This window comes from Sminthopsis crassicaudata, chromosome 3, assembly GCF_048593235.1.
Source record: "Sminthopsis crassicaudata isolate SCR6 chromosome 3, ASM4859323v1, whole genome shotgun sequence".
Classification (NCBI taxonomy): Eukaryota; Metazoa; Chordata; class Mammalia; order Dasyuromorphia; family Dasyuridae; genus Sminthopsis; species Sminthopsis crassicaudata.
In genome coordinates, this window is record NC_133619.1 from 147,913,557 (window position 1) to 147,930,328 (window position 16,772).

Consider the following 16,772-nt stretch of genomic DNA (forward strand, 5'->3'; position numbering starts at 1 on the left):
GTCCTAAAGATTCCTCCCTATTGCTTCAAATATGTCTACACTAATTTTGGATTAGCATAATTGCTCTCTTGTCTAAAGATTCCTATTGCTTTGTCCTGATCCATTTGTCTCTTTTCCATTCCATTTAGCAGAACCATATTCACCATCCTCTTGCTTCACTTGGTTTATCTTTTCACTCGAGCTCAGTGGATCTAATCCCACTAGCAATTACAAGTCCTTAAAATTTCTTCCCTGGAGTTTATCTACATGGCAACTGGTTCTGCTCTTCCCTATTCTCAAATACAATTGGGATTCTAAGTTGCTTCTATTTTAGAGATCTTCCAATCAAGCACTCCTATCTCCAACTAAACTAGATCTAGCTTTTCAAAGAAAATGGACAGGAAGCAACCTTGTTCTGAGTCAGAGCTTGAAGCTCCTGACCCTGTGCAGGACATATAGACAAATACCCAATAGGGAATTAATCACTCTCAAGGTCATGCCAGACAATAATTTTGCAACCACAATATATACTCACTAATAAGTCGTTTCAATTCAAATGTCTACTATGAGCAATCACTGTGCTAGAAACTGGGAATATAAACATAGGTATAATGCAACCCTGTTTATAGGGAGCATACAGCCTAATAAAAGTGGGGAGATGACATATATACTAGTAAATATAATTCAAGAGGATTAGAAAGTTCCATAAAAATTTAAGATGAGAAAGATCACTTTTTTTGGGGGGTAGGAGGATGGAGTAATGTGGGACAGAAGATTCTGGAGAACTGAAGCCCAATAATACCTTGAAGAAGAAAGGGACTTCATTAAATATAAACAATACTGGAGGGACTCATTTTGGGCATCGGAGATGGCATGAGTAAAAGAAGGACAAATATGAGAAACAAAGAGGAGTATAGTTTGGCTAAAACTTAGAATTTGTGAAGGTAAGTAAGCTGAAGTCAAATTATGGAGGTCTTTGCATGCCAAAATTGTAAGCTGATATTTATTCAGGCAATAGGGAACCAGCTTTTCCAGAAGTATTTATTGAATAAAGGATCTTTGGGCTTGCCAAATATTATATTGTATTTGTTTTCTTCTATAAATTCTATACCTAATCTATTACTTAAATCCAATTCACCCTCAAATCAAAGCATCATCTGTGATGAAAATGAAGAATGAACAAAAGAAGTCAGCATTATATCTCTATAAATAAATAAATGCTTTATGGTTCACAAACCCTTTATGGGAGATAGTTCAAGTATTAATTTTTTTCAATTTACAAATAAAATTGAGGCTCAAAATGGCCAAGTGACTTCTCCAAATTCAAAATGTCAAACCTGGGATTCAAATCCAGGGGGTAATAAGACATATACTTCATATATCTATGATGTCATGTAAGTATTTCTTCCAAGGATATAGATCACGAACCTCTTATTCTGTGTGACTCTTCTTCATGTGCTCAAGGCCCTCAAAACTATGTTATCTTCAGAAAGAACCTCATCTGTGTATTCCCAGCAAAAATAACTAATAAATCAACCATAGCAGTCCACATCTGACATACTGAATTTTCATAGTCTTCTGACCTTTGGATTTAATATTGAGCATTGCATTTAATTTATATTCAGTTGGGTTTTTTGCATGGTTTTTTTTTTTTGCCATCACAGTTATTTTATGTATTATTCTCCTGCTTGTGCTGTCTTGGCTCTGCAGCAGGTCTTTTGTCTCCTCATTTCCCTGAATTCCTCATTTCTTATGAAAGAAAACATTCCACTTTTAAAATATGCCACCATTTGTTCATTTATTCCCCAGTTTGTAGATATTCACTTTTTAAAAAGTTGGTTGGCTGTTTTTTGCTGCTTCAAAATGTATTGTATTGAATATGGTACATATGGGACATTTCTGGGGGGATGACTTCCCTGGAGTATGTTTTTAGTAGTAAGACTGCTGCATCAAAAGGTATGAATAATTTGGTAATTTCTAATTATGTAAGGAAGAGACAGGAAAATCCCACATAATTTCAAATTTTTTATCAGAATTATTGGACCAATTCACAGTACTACCAACAGCATATAAGGGTACCTGCCTGGCCCCTTGGACATTTACTATTTTCATCTTTTATTACATTTGCCAATTTGAGATGCAGAAGACAAAATTTCAGAGTTATTTTAACTTTTATTTCTTTTTAATTATTTGGCATTATTACCAATTATTTACTAATCTCACTTTTATGCAACGAAAATGCTTATATTACACAATAATTATATTGCTTTTAACCCTCTATAAGGTTTTACAAGTGAATTTATATTTTAAACTAGTGTTGCCTTTGACTACCATAACTTTCTCTTTTGTAGGAAGATAAAGTATTTTCTGGCTCAGATAATTTCTCAACCCTTTTGGCCAGTGAAAATTGCTTTGTATCAGTTAAAGTACATTATAATAGCCCATATTATTGTCTGTCCCTTTATCTTTTTTTTCATTTTTTTATATTCAGTAACATTTAAATAGGTCAAGTTGGAATAGCTTTAGCTAAAGATAAAATATTGTATGCAGATAAGTATAACATAAGCTAGAATTTGATTAGATGAATAATATATTATCCTGATGATTTTCTACTCTGTAATGTCCCATCCCCACTCTCTAATCTAGGACATTGTTCTTTTTGAATTGTACCTTTAGACTTTTTAAATATCACTAATAGTTTATAAAAAGTCAAAATAACAGGCATATTTTTAATTGAATTAAGTCAAATAATTCTCCCTAGGGAAAAATAAGGGTTTCTATGTCACCTACGTCATGTACTTATCTGTAAGCTTTTCTTTTTTTCACATTAAGAAAGCTATAGATTTTCCTGCCTCTTCCTTACATAATTAGAAATGTTTGGATGAATTTCATTTTATTTTTCTATAAACACATGCATATGTATGTATGTGTGTGTTGCCCACACATACACATGCATATGCTTATGCATGCGCGCGCACACACACACACACACACACACACACACACACACAATCCCATTTATCTTGGGACTTAGATCAACTATTAAAAGTTTTATCCCCAAAGCAAATTTTTAGGAGACAGTTATGGCACCTTAGCATTTATTTCTTTAAACACTATAATTAAGGAATCGAGATGGTGGTACAGATATACTTCAAATGTTCATATAATAGATCTTACTAGTTACTTTGTAGATGTTAATGAACTTCTCACTGATTATGAGATATTATAGAATAAAGCTGTTGTCTTCCTTTTATTTGTTATTCAATGTGATGTACATATTCCTGAAAACTAGGAATTTTTGGCATTTGTGCCTTTTGAGGAAAAAAGCAAACAAACAAATCCATAATAAATTATATTATCCTTTCCTTTATTGTAGACACAAATGTATCCCTGAGTTATTTTTAGAATTAGTTTGGTGATCTGTGATATAAGTGTATCTACCAAATTTGAATCCTTCCTTTGATGCTTACAAGCTTACAAGCAAGTTACTTCAATTTTCTGAGTTTCCTTTTCCTCTTCTTCAAAGAGATGAAAATAATCTCTATGATATCTACCATCTAGGGCTGTTATGAAGATCAAGTAAGAAAATGTTATAAAGTGCTATAAAAATGTTAGCTGTCATTATTACTTGTTTTGTATATATTCACCTTGATCCTATGGGGGATTTCTTGGGGAGCAGGTGTTTAGACTTATTATTCTATTGATATAGGGAACACTTTTATTTGTTTTTTTTAACTTTATTTTTTAAGAAATTTAATTTAATTTTAATTTTAATTTATTTTAATTTAAGAAAATTAATTTTATAATTATAACTTTTTCTTGATAGTACATATATATGCATGGGTAATTATTTTTACAACATTATCCCTTGCACTCACTTCTGTTCTGAATTTTCCCCTCCTTCCCTCCACCCCCTCCCCTAGATGGCAGGCATTCCTATACATGTTAAATATGTTATAGTATATCCTAGATACAATATTTGTGTGCAGAACCGAATTTCTTGTTGCACCGGAAGAATTGGATTCAGAAGGTAAAAATAACCTGGGAAGAAAAACAAAAGTACAGTTTACACTCATTTCCCAGTGGAACATTTTTATTTGTAAACTCCCTCCAGCAATGAAACTTGGTGACTCATCTGTAACTTATAGTCCTAGAAAATTGCCTGGAGCACCAAGAATTTATATGATTTACATGGTCACACAGCCAGTATTTATCAGAGACAGGATTGGAATATATGAAGAGAAATTTGGAGTTAAGATCTTTTAGTCAAGTGGAGACAGACACTTCCGAGAGAACTATCACAATACTACCCAAGAAGAGTCCCAAGTACAATTCAAACTTGTATGAGTTGGTGATGGAGGTACTGGAAAAACCACCTTTGTAACACATCATTTGACTGGTGAATTTGAAATGTATATAGCCACCTTGCATGTTGAAGTCCAACCTCTCAAGTTCCATTTTAACAGAAGTCCTATTAAATCCAACATATGGCAAACAGTTGGCCAAGAGAAATTTAGTGGTTGGATAGTTATTGCATTCAAGCTCAGTGCACCATTATAATGTCTGATGTAAAAGAATGGACCTAACTGGCATAGAGGACTGGTTTGGATATTTGAAAATATCCCTATTCTGTTATGTAACAGCAAAGTAGATATTAAAGACAGAAAAGCCAAAGTTAAATCAATTGTCTTCCATAGGAAGACAATTCTTCCAAATTATGGAACCTACAATAACTACAACTTTGAAAAGCCCTTTCTTTGATCTGCTAGAAGGCTTATTAGAGACCTTAATCTAAGTTTGTTGTCATGCCTTCTCTTGAGATTGTCATGAACTCAGCAGTGGCAGCACAGTCTGAACAGGATTTACAGATTGTTCAAACAACTGTGCTCCTTGATGAAGAAGATCTGTAAGGGAATGAAGCTAAAACCTGGTGTCATAGATCTAGTTTTATAGCCAGTTGTCCTGTGATATCAATGGCATAGGCTGTTTGGTATTTTATTATATAGCTGAGCAGAATATATACTTAATCTATGGGATGCTGAAAGAGAGGAATGGCTAGTGAATATGGCAATTTAAAAAATGCAATTCATATTTTGGTCCTGTGTATTTAGCTGTTTACATTCCCTTTGAGTTTCAAGTGTAAGATTGCTATAGTCCCATCACAACATTCAGTGATGAATCTTGTTTGTTAATGTCATTCTCATTCCATTTTTTAAATCAGATCATAATAATTGTATTTCTAATATCTAAAAAGGAAGAAAAAAAGGAGGAGGAAGAGAAGAAAGAGAAAAAGAAATTTGTAACCAATCCTTCTCATAAAAAAAAGGTCAAAGGAGCAGAGATTTAGAGCTAGAAGAGAACTCAGAGAACATCAAGTCAAGCCTTCTTATTTTACAGATGAGGAAACTGAGTTTCAAAGAGGTCATCATTGGTCCAGCATCATATAGCTAGTGTCTAAGGCAGAATATGAACACAAATCTTCCTGTCCCCAAATTCAACATTCTATCCTCAGCCTTCTCATTTTACAGATGAGGGGGCAGCTAGGTGGCACAGTGGAGTCAGGAGGACCTGAGTTCAAATCTGATCTCAGACACTTAACACTATATTTCAGAATATGCAACTGAAGATTATAAAAAAATATAAAACATTATTAATATAATGTGCATAATTGAATGATATAAAGCACTTACAATAAATACTATTATTATTCACATATTGGATATGGAAAGACATTTCATCAGTCTGAGAGAGAGACTAAAAAATGTAAGAAGTGTTAGTAAATCTGCATGTACCCTTCCTTATAAAGAGTTGCAAAAGCAGCTAGGAGGATGATGTAGCATACTCACTGATATGACTCCAGAATTAGTTTCTAAGCTAATTATTAAATAAAAGGGTTTTCCAACATTAGGGCTCAGCAAGGACACTGTGACTAGCTGCCCTCTAGAGGAGCTAAAAGACAATAGTAAAGAGCTGTCCAACTGCTCAAGAACTGAAGTCTGAAACTTGGGATAACAGGTTAAGTCCACAATGAACTGACTGTATCCTATTATCCTATTTCTTTGGTTTCTAGTGACTCAGGGCTCCAGAAAGAGTTACACAATATCATCTCCCCCATTCCCCCCCCCCCCAGCTATTTCAATAGATTACAATTCTGAACATATTGATATGGTCCAAACTGACTAAACTGCTGGGTTCTTTTTTTTTTCCTTTTTTTCTTTTTGACATGTTAATATCTGAAAAGATTGAAATCCAGACAATCTGCATTGAAGTCACCTAGTGAAATGATGAGCTCATAGCGCAGACTTTCTCTCTCTCTCTTTCTTTCTTTTTTTTTTTTTTTTTGCAGAGGTGGGGGAAGTGAGGATGGAGTATGGTTTTGCATCAGGCTTGGAATCAGGAAGATCTGAGTTAAAATATGGCCTCAGATACTTAGTAGGCACTTAAACTTATTTGCCTCAGTTTCCTCATCCATAAAATGAACTGGAGAAGGAAATGGCAAATCTCTCTGTATCTTTGTCAAAAACAAACTAGAGAGTTATGGAAAATAGCTTGTGACTGAACAACATAATATTATAATACTTGTCTTTAGTACTTTCCTTATGGAAGGAATTTCAAGGAGTGGAGATGCATTACATATTTGAAGGGGTATGAGAGAGCCTAGGGAAGAGGATCAGTCCACCCAATCGATCAATTTTCAGTGTCAGCATTTATATTCTTAAAATCAACAAGTGTTACGAATCAATGTCATTTTATTGTTTTAGTGATCTTCCAGATTTAAGAATATGAAAGAAAAAATGTTAATGCAGATTAAACTTAGAAAAATATGTCTTGTATATATTCCCTATCCCACCCCATAACTAGTTGTTAAATATTTACCAATACACTCCTGGTAATACTTCTAAGACATATTGAAATGCAGGTTCCTGGTCACTCACTACCTGACTTTTTGTTCTAAGTATGATTTTTTTTTCAGCCACAGATTCCATACACTATGACTTTGTCAAACACATACACGTTGCTGCCTTGCAAAAAAAAAAATAAATAAATAAAAAAATCCTCCTAGTGGTTCTTCCTTCTTCTCAACTTAACTTTGTGTCATTATGAGTGGTGTCATTTTTTATTTGAAAGGTAGACAAAGGCCTGGGGATATAAATATAAGCAATCAAAACAATGTCTGTCTTCAAGGATTTTACCTTCTCTTAGCAGAAGACAGTCCCTAAAGGGAAGCTGGAGGAGGGATAAATTGGAGAACCATGTAATAGAGGGGAGATGACTAAGGCTCAGGTGATGAGAAGATGGAGATAATGGCAGGAATGGAGAAGACACAGTATCATGAAACAAAAGTGGTGAGAAGAAAGATGGAGGCTTGTATATGTATAAGATAGAATGAAAGTTCACTAAACAGGGTCCAGGATAGTTTCAGCTGTGAAGTCCCAGTAGGGAAGAGGTGAGAATAGCAAACCAAGTGGAGATCACATGGCATGAAATGACTGGGAAGATTTTTTAAAATCACAGTTAAAGAATTGGATGAGTCATAGAATTTAAGCTTCTTAAAGCCAGATATTGTATTTCCTTTGTATTTGTGTCTACAATCTCTATAATAGCACTTTGAACTTAATAAATGATTAATAAATGCTTATTGAATTGAATCATACTTTCTACTCTTAAATTTCTCACAATGTAGAGGAATCTACAGAGGTAGCAGAGTGGCATAAACTGGCTGAGTCCCATACTAGAAGGTCATTCATGGAAACTCCCATGGGTGTTCCCTGATCAATTTGATGAGCTTACAGATTTTTGTTTCAGATTTTTGAAAGTGTTTCCTTATAGAGGGTGTGTACATGCCCATTGGCACCTTATTAAAGGACATCTCTGGAATACATTTCAGTGACTGGAGCTGCCCCCAAAATAAATTATTTTGGCTCATAATCTCTGGGATTGACATCTTGAGAGGAGTTATCCTATGGGCTGGCCTATAAAAGGGAGTGTTCACTAATAATTCATTCTTTTTATTCACTTCACCTTATCTGCAAGAGCCTATGAGAGTAACAGAATTAAGGGACGTCTGGGTTTCATTAATTAAGTCATTAATAGCTGGAGTGGGGAAAAGAATTGGAATTTACTTATGTTCTAGCCCACACTGAATGAACTGATTTCAGGGACCCATCCTCGAAGAGACAACATAATTCCCAAATTATAGAGCAGCCATGAAGAGGCAAGTAGTGTGATTTGATAATCAATCTTTGAAAAAGGGGGTTTCCTGCAGAAGACCAACCTTGGGTTAGCTTCTCCAACAGCCCCAAGTTCAGAAGTTTCAAAATGTAGCCAACCAGCCATAAAAATAGGAGTTTCTAAAAGCTGTTGACATACAAGTTAGATCTTTGCACATCATAGTTATTCAATAAATGTGTGTTGAATTTCTATAATTAAATTTATTTTTAAAACTTTCATAAAGTAAAACATATAGAACTAGTAAAACTAACACAAGCTAGTAGTGTCATTCTTTAATGCAAACTCCCTTAATTAATCAACCAGATCGAGGAACACAAATAAAAATAAATTACAAATGAGACAATTTTTCTCAACTAAATAAAAACAATTTTGTCAGTACTATTTCTAGAAATTCAATTCAACATTTATTTAGTGTCTATGAGTAAAAGACACTATGCTAAGTAACTGATGACAAAGACAGAAGGACAATCATTACCTTCAAAGAGCTTAATTTTGCTGAGGGAACTGCAACAGGTTACACAGATTAATGGGACAAAACTCAAAGGAATATTCCCCAGTATGATGGAAATTCTGCTGTCATCATCAGCATAAGTTTTTAAGCACATTCTTATTCCTAGGATTGGCCAAGGAGAAGTTGAGAGCAAAAGATAAACCTGACCATCCTTTTTCTTTTAGGAATGTATTATCCAAGTCACACAGTAAGGAATAAAATAAGATATTTCAACAGTTTAAAAAAAAAATCTGTTTTCACTGATATGATATTTCTCTTGCCAACACAGACTGAGTGTCTACCCATTAAGTACATTGTTTCATAAAGTTGATATGGTCCCCAAATTCATCATCTGTCAGTCATGGCTTCATTGTGTGATGTCTTACTACACATAAGTAGACTAGTTATAAGTCAAGGAATCTCTGAGTTAGAACGGACAGGCCATCCGATTCAAAAGAAATCCCTTCTATAACATTGCTACCAAGTGATCTAGACTTTGATTAAAACCTCCAGGGAAGCGGGTGCTTCCTGAAGAAACTTATTTGGCATTCAGCTGGTTTTAATTATCTAATTTTTTCCCCTAAATTAAATCTAAATCTGTCTCTTTGGAACTTCTCCCCATTATTTGCCCTTTGGAACCAATCAGAATAAGTATCTCTTCCACATGAATCCCTTCAAATACTGGAAGATAGCTAATATAAACCTATTGAATTTTCTCTTCTACAGGCTAAAAATTCCCAGTTCTTTCACCAAATTTTTAATATGATCACCAATCTACTTATTATTCTGGTTTTTCTTCTGACTTGGAAAAGTTCCTCTAAATGTGGAAAGTCCTTTAAATGTGGAACTCAGAAAAGGAATGGTAAAAAAAGAAGTAAAATAGCAATTATTTATGTAATGCTTTAAGGTTTGTTTACAAAGCACATTTGCAAATATTTATTTTCACAACAACTTTGAGAAGTGCTATTATTATCTCCATTTACAGATAAAGAAACTAAGGCAGACAGAAGTTAAGTGATTTGTCTAGGAGCTAATTTGAACTTAGGTCCTCCTAACTATAAGCTGTAATCACTATGCCATTTCTATGAGGTTAAGAACTAGAGTACAAAACAGAAATGTAAGTCTATTGTTCTAGCACAGAATTGTCCTATTTAGGTTTCCTATCTTAGGCTCCAAGATAGCATCATAAAACATGATTTTCCAATTATAATTCTGAAAAATACAATGACTTTTTCTCTTTTGTAGATACTAAACCCTCTACAATCTGGCTTACCGGCCTCATCATCCAACTGAAATTGTTCTCTCTAAAGTTAATAATGATCTCTTAATTGTGAAATCTAATGATCTTTTCTATCTTCATTCTGATTGCCTTTTCAGCAGCTTTTAACATTATTAATTACCCTGAGTACTTGCTCCACTCTAGATTTTCATGACATTGTTCTGTCCTTGTTCTTCTCCTATGTGACCGGTCTTTCTGAGTTTCCTTTGCAGGACCCTTATCCGTTCTTGCCCACTAATCATACGTGTCCCTCATATATGTGTGCTGGACCCTCTTCTCTTTTTCCTCTATATTATTTCATTGAGTGAACTTAGCTCCCGTGGATTCAAATATTCAAATATATCTACTTATCTATATCATTTGAAATCTGGAAGATCAATCTATCCACAATGCCACCGCCTAGAATCTAGATATGAGATAACAAATGAGACAACTGAATCTGGAAGGAAGCTAGAGAATCTAAGACCCAGAGTGAAAGAGGGGGTGAATTCTAGGCATGAGGGTCAGAGTTGGGAAAGTGGGTAAATGTGGAAGTGTTAGAGGCTCATTTGGTTTTAGAACAGCCATAACCGAAATCATGAGAGATCCTGGAGCAGGATGCTCCCCATTAATACTTGAAACCAATTCAGTCCGTCACACAGAGTAGGGACTTTAATAATGCTTGCTGACTTAAATTAAAAACTAAAATAATTTTTTTCCAAGTAAAAATAAGTTACTCATATAGACAGCAAGATTCTTGAGAGTAGGGACTGCCTTTTCCCTTTCTTTGTTTCTCTAATGCTTAGCACAGTACTGGGCACACAGTAAGTACTAAATGAATGCTTGTTATTTGGTTAATAAAATTAGCACAATTCATAAAGACTGAATTTTTTACTACTTTTCCTGAGTTTGAACAATTGCCTTCTGTACTTGTTTTGCCTTTGCAGAGGAGGCTGATACATACCATTTAATAATATGCTCAACCAGCTCTTTTGCTCTTACAAGCAATAGGGGCTTCTTCTAAAAATTAGTATCTCAGCTCTTTTGGCTTAATTGTTTTCCTCTTCGTTAAAGTTGGCTATTTAATTTGGGTCCCTGGGACTATCTCCATTGCTCAAATTCTGGATCCCTTCATACTAGTATGAGTCTCCAACAGTGATATACAGACTACCAGATTAAGACAGATGATTGTTAAATTTTCAGTATGAGGATGCATACCCTGAAATTCATCAAATGCTACACATACACAGTATAGTAAATAGCAAGAAGGTGGTTCATTAGATGGAGTGCCAATCCTGGAATCAGGATGATTGGAGTTTAAAGACAGCTTCAGATACTTAGTAGGCACTCCGTTTGCCTCAGTTTTCTCATCTGTCAAAAGAAGGAAATGGCCAACTACTCCAATATCGTTGTCAAGAACATCATAAATTGGATCATGAAATGTAGACATGACCGAAATAACTGAATAATAACATAGTGAACAGAGTAGATTTTAAAAAAATTTGTCTAAAAAAAAAAAAAAAAAAAAATTTGTCTAGAAAAGAAAGTGGGTGAGGGATAATTAATGCAGATTAAATTTAAAAATGTGTCCTATTTAGGTTTTTTTTCCCCCTCCAAGAGAGCCCATTATTAAGCATTAATTAGTACACCAGTGGTTCCCATGAGCTTTGTCTCTACTGGGAACTATATAGAATCTTTCCTCTAATATTTGGGGCTTGATTTTCTGAGAACAGGAATGTCTTCTCAAGTAAGCTGGTTGGTCATGGTATTATAGGAACACAGGTAAAGCTGATAGGACCCAGAATTTTAAACACCCTAATTATCACCCCCAATAATTAGCCAGTAATTAGCCCAGATCTTCCAGGATCATATAATCTAAAATAAAGTCACTGTTCCAGGATAATTTAGACACTTCACACTGAACTATTATGGAAGGCAGCTGCTCTGATTTCCGTCTGTCTTTTAAAAGACTTGAAATAAAGAGATACTTGCTGCTATTGTTTTATTTAGCAGAAGATCCAGGAAGCTGTCTGCAAGGAATGAAGGATAGATTCCTTGGACACAGAGCTATGTGACTTTAGAAATCATGAAATCCAATCTTATTATTTTGTAGATGAAGAAACAGATGCCCAGAAAGTCATACAAATAGGAAATGACAGAACTGATAGGGAGTTTCTATTTTCCAGTAGCTCCCAATTTTTTGCTACCTGACAGAAGCCTACCTTTTCAGCTTTATTATTTGTTATTTCCCCCCACACATTCTACCAAATTAACTCTCTTAGTATTGCTCCAGCATGATATTTCATCTCCAATCTTCCTGGCCCCATCCTCTCCCACATTTTAACCCCTACCCCTTCCTAATTTCTGCTTGATTCTAGTTTCCTTTCAAGATCCCACCTAAGTCTTGCCTTCTTCTTAAGGCCATTCCTAGTTGCCATAACTTCTAGTGCTCTTCCTCTAATGCCCATGATTACCTCAGAATTAAAGACTTGTACTCTATGTGTTTTATATATACTTCTATACATGGTGGTCCTTTCTTCTCCTATAATATGAACAACTTTGAGGGCAGGGATTGCTTTGGTTTTGACCAAGCACAATGACTGGCAATGGATAAGTCCTTGTTATTACAAGAAGGCCCTTAATAAATGCTTGTTTAAAACTGGAAACTACATGGATGCCCATCAATTGGAGAGGGCTGAATAATATGTGGTATATGAATGTTATGGAATATTATTGTTCTGTAAGAAATGACCAGCAGGATGATTTCAGAAAGGCCTGGAGAGACTTACATGAACTGATGCTGAGTGAAATGAGCAGGACCAGGAGATCATTGTATACTTCAACAACAATACTATATGATGATCAATTCTGATGGATGTGGCCAGTTTCAGCAATGAGATGAACCAAATCAGTCTCAACAGAGCAGTAATGAACTGAACCAGCTACACCCAGCAAAAGAACTCAGGGAAATGAGTGTGAACCACTACATAGAATTCCCAATCCCTCTATTTTTGTCTGCCTGCATTTTGGATTTCCTTCACAGGCTAATTGTACACTATTTCCAAGTCCGATTCTTTTTGTACAGCAAAACAACTGTTTGGTCATGTATACATATATTGTATTTAATTTGTACTCTATCATATTTAACATGTGTTGGTCAACCTGCCATCTGGGGGGCAGTGGAAGGAGGGGAAAAATTAGAACAAAAGGTTTGGCAATTGTCAATGTTGTAAAATTACCCATGCATATATCTGATAAATAAAAACTATTAAAAAAATAAATGCTTGTTTATTGATTGTTGATACTTTCAAAAAGAAAGTTCTGCATATTTGTATAAGTGTAGGTATTTGGAGTTACGGGATGTCCAGGAAAGGACATGGATATAGGCAGCAGTGAGAAAAATGAGACTCATGGGAGCCAAGAGACATTTATATAATGCTTTCTAGGTTCTAGGAAGGGTTGGTAACATACAGAAAGCCAAAAAACATGGTCCCTGCCTTCAAGGAGTTCATATTCTTTCCAACTCTTTAAGGGGCTCGAATACATTAAAAACAAGCACTGGGAACCTGTCTTTAGGAATCCACCTTGCTAAACTGCTGTGGGTTGAACCTTCCTTATCTAGTGCTTTACTGGACCACACTTCTCTGGAGGCATCGAGGGCTCCAAAGTTGTTAAATCCTTTGGGGAAAAAAAAAAGTTTTCCCACAAGCCAGGATTCTTCCCCTCAGGGTAGCAGGAGAGATATCCCCCAGACCTCGTGGGAACCTACCAGAGACCTCTCCCCAAAGGGATCTGCACACCCAGCCCTTCCCTGCCCCTCGGGGAGGTAGGTGGCTCCAGCCAATGATCTTTTCTGAGGGAGCATGCGCCAAGCCTTTGGCTCAGGGCCACCTTGGAGAGGATGGAGGTATAGCCTGTGATCTCTCTCCAGGGAGTGTGCACAAAGGCCTGTGCCTCTTCCTCCTCCTCCTCCTTCTCCTCCCTGGGCTCCTGAGAACCTTTCTGGAATCTCTCCTCACCAAGCAAGGAAGCACCAAGCTACAATGTGCCTAAAGCCGCCCTGCCTCCTGGGCTCACATGTAGAGCAGCCTATGATCTATGGCCAAGAGCAGCCCCGAAGCCCATCATTATCAGTTTTTTTCCTTCCAGAGTAGCCCCTATCCTTTGAGGCTGGTTCTCCCATGGAAACTGGCTCTCAAACTACATGGGACCAGTAAGATGGGAGGAGTGGCCATGGCCCAATGTGGTAGTCCCCTGCCACAGTAATCCAGCTCCTACTTTCTCCCATTGCCACTCTATACCCAACATACTTCTGTAAACCCTGTCTCCACTGTCAGAGGAGATGCCTCATTGAAGCTATGTTAGCAAACCAGCCACAAGCCACAGCACACATGTCTTTGTGGCTGGTTGCCAATGGAAGCAGGGAAAGACAGCGGATCTTTTCTCTCCACACCTGTCCATAACCAAGGCTTTAAAAAAAAATGAATGCCATGAGAGGTGAGAAAGGATTTCCAATCAAGTGGGAGAGGCATTACAGGAACAGGTGTGAATAGTTTAGCAACAGGGATTGGTCTCTTTTTCACAGTTTCCCTTGTAAAAAAAAAAAAGCAGACAAAGCCCCAAATTTACCATGTTTTGTACAAAGCTACCACCTGTTCAAATAGTCCAAGCAAATAGTGGAAAGACATGACTTGAAACCAAAAAAAAGACTTGAGACCAGTGCAAATACTTGAACACAAGCCTGATGACAAACTCCAAGATCCAAGGAAAAGAAGTGTTTCCCATTTGGAGCAAAAACTCTCAGTGTGTTATTTTTAGCAGGCTAGTTAATCGGATTAGACAATCATGTAGCAACGCTTCTCTCATTATCATGATAAAAAATGCTCAAGAAAAATTCAGTTTTCCTGAATCCATGTAGTTAATTTATTTCTGATGATTCTGATTTCAGTTAATGGGTCAGAAAATCATACATTTGCTTTATCAAATAATTACTAGCTTTACTAAAATTTTATTCTGATGTATCTTTATATGGAGGTGACCCTTGGTTCTCCAAAGTTATGTCAGAGGAATACAGTGCATATGGCTCTAGCAAGTTAGAAAGACTTCCGTTACTTGTTTATCAGTAGACAGAGACAGAAATGGTTCATTAGCAGAAACACTTAGCATAGAAGATTGGCCACCAGATAATGATTCCCCTCCCCACCAACTGTCATTTATGAAATCATCAAATCAGTTATATATAGAAAATACAATCTGTGTGAGTGGAGAGAGGTTCCATACATATGAAATCATGGAATTGAAGTTAAATATTTACTAAGCACCACAAAGGCATGGACATCACATAGCAAATCAAAAATTAAAAAAAAGTATGATGTCTCCTTGTGTCTAGAAACTCACATAAATTAATTTTAGGAAACTTTTATCACCTACCTAATGGTACCAGGTGAAAAAAAAATAAAAAACAAAACAGTCCCTGCCCACAAGGAGCTTAAATACTACTGAGATTGCCAAATGTTATAATCTGAGATATTACAATAAAATTATATGAACATGAATTTCTAGTATTGCTTTTTTTTTTTTTTTTTTTAAGCTTCTGTTTGTTGTGGTACATTATAAGAAGGGGAAAAAATGGAGAAAAGAGTAGGAGTTAGCAGCCACCTTGAGCCAAGAAAAACTTAACTGAAATGGAGTGGGTGAGAGATCAAAGAGTTGAGGACTAGCACCGTTGGCAGGAGAGTCCTAGTGCCAAACCCTGCATAAATAATTAGGTTGGGTGCAATGGGAAGGTATTGATAAGGGTAGTTCAAGGAAAGAACAAAACATATTCTAATAATGATTGTGGGAATGGATAACAAGGATGGATCTCAGAAATCTTGAAAAAATAGCAGTAGCATTGTAGAGTTTTAGTATTAGAAAGAAAGTACCATGGAGAAGGGAGGATTAGCAAAACATCTGGTTCAGCTCCCTCATTTTTACAGACGAGAAAAATTCAGGTTCAAACTGATGAAGTGATTTGCCCACGGTTATGCAGGTAGCAAGGAGCTGAGCCAGGATACAAATCCACATCTTCTAATTCCAAATCTACCAAGATAACCAATCTCTTTATTTTTAAAAGCCAAGGAAATTGACAGACAACATCCCAAAGTAAGATACTAGCAGAATTGGGCTCCTGACTTGTAGACACAGGTGTGTTGGTAAGTGTTTAACAACCTGCCCTACAGGGGAAAATATATGCATGATACTTTAAGTTTAATCAGCATAATTAACATTTCTCTATTACTTTCTTAAGCCTAGATATCAACAAAACAATAAATAAAGCCCTGATTTGGAACACTACTTTTTTTTTTTTTTTTTTTTTTTGATGAGGTGCAAACGCTCATACTGAAAATTAAACAGTTGAGGAGAGCTGGGTCCAGAAAAATATTTTTTGATGGTCATTTCCACTATTGTTTGAAGACAGGCCCTCACTTCATTCTCATTGATCTGTCCTTGTTGGAAAATCTTAAACAGTTTGATGCAGAAAAAGTAGGTGGCAACTACTTAGCTTAAACAGCTTATTACAGGGTTACCTGAATTCTGGTAGCTTTTCTGAAAAGCTAAGTCTTAGTTATATTCAAGCAGCCTGGATCCTAACCTGTGCTGATCTCTTCCACCAAGTAGACCAACTAAATACTCTGAAGGCTGGTCTCTTAATTTGCTGTTGTCACCCAAAGAAATATCAAAGAGCAGGCCCGGAAGCCAACTCACCAGAATCCCCTCTTGGTTCTTAAAAGATAACATGATTTGTTTCTGGAAAGGCTTGAAGCTGGACAT

The 16,772-nt window shown here is 36.0% G+C and overlaps 1 pseudogene; it reads left to right on the plus strand.

The window, feature by feature from the left end:
* The first annotated feature begins 3,111 nt into the window (after window positions 1-3,111).
* On the plus strand, window positions 3,112-4,889 carry LOC141561932 (GTP-binding nuclear protein Ran pseudogene; annotated as a pseudogene).
* Window positions 4,890-16,772: the final 11,883 nt, after the last annotated feature.